Below are 5,414 nucleotides of genomic sequence, written 5' to 3' on the forward strand. Positions count from 1 at the left end.
CCATGCAATTTGACTGTGGGTGACAGTAAATACTTCCTGAAGATCTTTGAAGAATACTGTGATAGACTTGGGGAAGGCATAGGAAAACCCAATGCAGATAAAGGACCCACAGACTACCACCCAACCCCACCCTCCATCTGGAGGAAGGGGTTGTTGAATCCCTTCAGGAAGATGCGCTGGCATTTCAGGGCCTCTGCTGGAGACTAAAGTATCCTGTTGAAAAAGAAATAACAACAGTTCATGTTATATCTTTGATGTTGTGTACAACCCTTGATAGTTGTTTAAATGGCATTCTCATTGTAGCTACAATATGACTTTTATTAATATATTTAGTACTCTTGTCTTTGGAAATTTATTGGAAAATTGAAACAAAAAATGTGAGAATACAGCCTTGATAACTAAGAGGTAAAATCTGAAAGCCTTTAATTATGGAAAAAAGCATTTGGACATGAAGTTAAGAATCTAGATAGAAACTCAAGTGCCATGAGGAAAAGAAACCTCTAACATTCAAGAGAAAATGCTTTCTTCTGTGTGTGTGTAGGGTGCTTGTGTGTGTGTGTGTGTGTGTATGTGACTGCGTCTCTGTGCGCATGCATGTGTTTGTGTGAATGTGTGTGCCTGTATGTGTGTCAGAGGCTGATATGGTGCTCCTCATGTGTTCCCCACCTTCTTTTTCTAGAAAGGGTCTTCCACAGTATCAGGACCTTGTTGGCATGGCTACTCGTAGGGGCTAACACTCCAAGGACTCTCCTCATTCTGTTTCCACAGCACAGGGGTTATACGCACAGCTTTTGTGTGGATTCTGAAGGACTGAACTCAGATGCTCACAGTTGTGTGGCAAGCACTAATTAACTGAGCCATCAGTAAGCCGTAAGAATAATATCTTAATTCGAAATGCTGCCCGTGCATAACTAGGGCCTCAGAGAACTTCTACCAGCTACACAGATAATGTGCTTGTTTTTGGAGGAGTGGAGAAAAGGCTCTTTAATGTGTGCACATCCAAGAGCAATGAAATACTCCCCTGTGGGGAGAAATGATACGCAGTTTAATATATAAGAAATTCCACAAAGTGGAATCCTTGCCTCTGCATCTATATGTGTATGTGTAAATATATACATATGTGTGTGTGTATGTGTGTCCAATACTTTGAAAAATCAGCCTATGGATAAATTTATTTACTGTTATTTTTTTATTTTGTAAAAATATGGATGATTTTAACACACACACACATAGAAGTGTATATTTAAGGTGCAAAGAATGATGTTTTAATGTGCATGTTCAGTGAAGAGTGATGACTGCCTTTAATTTAATCCTCACGTAGTATCCATTAGTCATGTGTGTGTGTGTGTGTGTGTGTGTGTGTGTGTGTGTGTGTGTGTGTGTGTATCTATGTGTTAGAATACCTAACATCTATTGTCTTACACACAGAGAGCATAGTCGGGACTCTGCGATACAGGGCCAATGTACAAAAGTTGCTCTGCATGCACAGATTCAAGGCAGCTGTAGCTCTGAGCCTTTGAACAGCTCCTCTTTCTGAACACCTGCTTCCTTTTGGTCTCCTACCCTAAGAAAACCACCCTCTCTGCTTGATGTCTATGATTTCAGGCTTGTTTGTTTGTTTTAACCTTCTGTAGAAACAAGTGAGATTCTTCAGTATTTTCCTTTTGTGGGTCAGATGTATATAATTTAGTCTAATGTCCCCTGCATACTCACCAATTGTCATAAAGGTGACTCTATCTCCTCTGTTTTTGAATGGGTTCAATAATAGTATTTTATCAAACTTAATTATAAGACAAAGATTCACAGATTTTATTGTATGGGACAAATGAATACTGTAAGGTTTCCTGGCTACATGGTTTGTATTGCATGTTTATCCAAATTGAATTTTAATGTTATTAATGATGACATATTTGCACATGATTTTCAATGGTTTCTATATAAACTAGTTGGATAACTGCAGTTTAATGACGCAGGAACAGACATTAGAGAAGAAAAACACAGTAGAGAAAAGCACTCAGTCTAACAGTTATTATTAAAATTGTACATATTTGATTTCATTGTTGTTCTATATGAATATTTGTCTGATTAACTTAATGATGCAATTTTATGAGTTGTGTTATTATTTTTATTAGTTGTTACAGAATTTTAGAAGCACTAATAGTTTTAGACAACATAAAAATATTTGCTGTATAAATCATAACTTTAAAAATCATGATTGGCACCATGGTTGAGAATTTATTATTTTTTACATAGTACTCTTTTCTTTCTAGACCTATATTATACAAATTGCTTTGTCACGTGTATATAATTTTTAAATCAATCTAGATCTACAGTTTTAGAAGAAATTAGGAAATGATGACAAATGTGATTCTGATTCTATTTGAGAGAGTAGGTGATGGTCAGTATAACTTAGACATTTTAAATGATATTGAAAAGTAGAATTTCTTTAGTTCTCTAATGTTCCTCAAGAGGTAATGTATAATAACAAGTTATTCTAAACTAAATAGAGGGGAGAGGGAGGAGGTGGGGACATATCCAAACACAAAATGACAGGAAGTTCAGATTGGGGTCAGCAGATACCTTAGCAGTTAGAGAAGTTTGTGACCAAGCCTGGAAGCCTAAGTTCAATTCTGGGAATAAACAAGGTAGAAGTGGAGAAGTAATTCCTAAAAGAAGCGGTCCTCCACCCTCCACATGTGCACCTCAGTAAACAGATGCACACATGCACGAACTCACGCATGCATGCACACACTCACACGTGCATTCATGCATGCAAGCATGCAGGCACTCACACACAAGGACGCAGGAACTCATGCACTCATGCATGCGCGCGCTCACAGACATAGATGAGTTTTATATTCTTGGTTGTAAGTCTAGCCTTGTCGCCTGTCTATATGATTCTTGTGCTTTATTTTTGGTTCTTGACTTTTTTTTCTGTCTGTCTGTCTGTCTGTCTGTTTTGTCCAAAGAAACCAGCAACAAGACAGGAGGTTTAGACATAGACAAAAGATGCTTGGAAAGTGGGTGTTTGTTTGCAGCCAAAAACACTTGTATTAGGTTTATATTTTATAGAATTTACAAATTAGTAAAATAACAAAAACGAAAACCTCACATATTTGTCAAGAATTACTTTTAAAAGGTGTATATGTTTACAGTGTGGTAAGATCCTTTTAAGCTGGTTCTTGTTGGAAACGATACTAATTATCTCTCTCCTGACTCTTCATGGATTAGTTTTTAGAGTAGAACTAACGCTGTATGATGACCAATTTACAATATTTGAGCACTCAAAACAGGATCTTTATAAATGCATAGTGCTTATAGAATACAGAGGGAGAGGCTGGTTGTACACATTGTTTAAATAAGTAGAAGACAGCAATCAGGCCTGGAAGTTGTCTTACGAATCTCTGCTTATGACAAAATTTTAAAATTAAATTGAGAAGTTACCAATTTCCTTCTTTCCTGAAAATTATAAAAGAAAACCCCAACAGTAACTGAAGAAATATCAAGGGGCATTTATGGACTAAATAGCTTTGCTTTGTGTAATTCACAGACAGTTACAAGGAGTAAAGGCGTCACCCCTTAAATTCCCAGTGTTCAGAATGAAAAGGAAACAGTCATTCATTACTAATCTATGAGTCCAAATGATTATAGACTTTATCATATGATATGTTAAACATTCAGAAGTAACTTTTTCGATGCATTTTCCAGTCATTTTAAAAGATATAATACGGGCTGGAAAGATGACTCAGAGGTTAAGGGCCATGTCTGCTCTTTCAGAGGTCCTGAGTTCAATTCCCAGCAACCACATGATGGCCCACAACCATCTATAATGAGATCAGGTGTCCTGTTCTGGCCTGCAGACACACATGCAGGTAGAACACTGTATACATAATAAATAACTGAATCTAAAAAACACAATAAGTTTCATTATAGCCATTATAACATTCCTGTCCTTAAAAAAAAAAAAAAAAAGGTGTAAAAACACACATCTCCTTCCTCCTGGCAAGGACACCAGACTCACATCCCTTCCCCCTCCCCACCCCCACCCGCCGGCCAAGTACACTTGCTCCCACAACCTGCCCGAGGCTTATGGCTTCCTTTCCTGCTGGCTGGTCCTACCCCTCCATGGAGAAATAAGAAATTTCTGTAGCCAACACATTCAAACCTGCAGCTCATTTGAGAACCATGTGCTCTGTGCTTGCATTCTCTTCCCCACTCCCAGGGTGGGATCTCAGATATGCACAGCCACGCCACTCACTCCAGCTGCTAGAGGACAAGTCCTCAACACTTGCCATAGACTCCTAAGGATCATCTGTGAGTGTTTTCTTACTGGGCGTAGGTCTGCTCCACATGAAATACCCCCACAAGAAACTATAAGCTAAAAACAAGAAATGCTAATGCCAGGAGTGCTTTGCATTATTGGTGGTTTTGTCCACTGAAGTCCCACAGACCTTTCAAATATCAAAGTCTTATGTGATTTCTCTTGGCTACTCTCTAGAACCCGGTGGTGAGACCCAGAGACTGAAGACGTCACATGATTGAGTCATAGACAAGGAGAAATCTAGTTGGTAGGAAGCTGAGAGTTTCTTATCTACTGACTCTCTTTCAGAGCACTTGAATGAGCCATGCATAACACCAGAGGAAGTTTCCTATGAATCTTACCCAGCTATAAACTCTAGGAGCTACAGCTAGAAAGAAAAGTATTCCCTCCGGTGTTACATTTTGTCCCTTTTATTTGTAAGTATGACCAAAAGTACCAGAAGCAAAAATGTACACTTACCTGTTCTCAGATGACCACTGCAACAGATTTCTTTTGGTGGTTTGTAGAATGTTTAAGCCTAGTCACTTTTATGTTGTTGTAAAACCTTTGAAGGCAGTATCATAGGAGAGGGAGAGCAGACAGCAGATTATCTAATGGAAAAGAAAAAGAAAAACAAATATTAAATGTATAACTCTATTCCACTGCCTCATTACTCACTAGGTTTAATTTACACCACTAATTCTGCACATTTTTTATAGCTACAATAATTGAATATGTGCACAGGCATACATCAATATATTTGTCAATCCACTAATTTAGTCACTAAGGTATGATTAAAGTGATAAAATATATATTTACATGGAGTCAAAAATCAAAAGTGCAAAGTAAAGAAGAATCAACTTTTTTTTTTTCAGAGCATGTCTTCCTTTTTTTTTTTTTTTTAAGGTTTGGATTCTTTTAATTTATTTATTCAGATTACATCTCAAATTGTTATCCCATCCCTTGTGTCCTCCCTCCCTCCAGCTTTCACTCTAATTCCCTCCCCTAGGTCTGTGACCGAGAGGGACCTCCTCCTCCACTATATGGTCATAGGCTATCAAGTCTCATCTTGGTAGCCTGCTTATCCTTTCTCTGAGTGCCACCTGGCCTCCTT

The sequence above is a fragment of the Acomys russatus genome, chromosome 28 (assembly GCF_903995435.1).
Source record: "Acomys russatus chromosome 28, mAcoRus1.1, whole genome shotgun sequence".
In the NCBI taxonomy this organism is placed as follows: domain Eukaryota; kingdom Metazoa; phylum Chordata; class Mammalia; order Rodentia; family Muridae; genus Acomys; species Acomys russatus.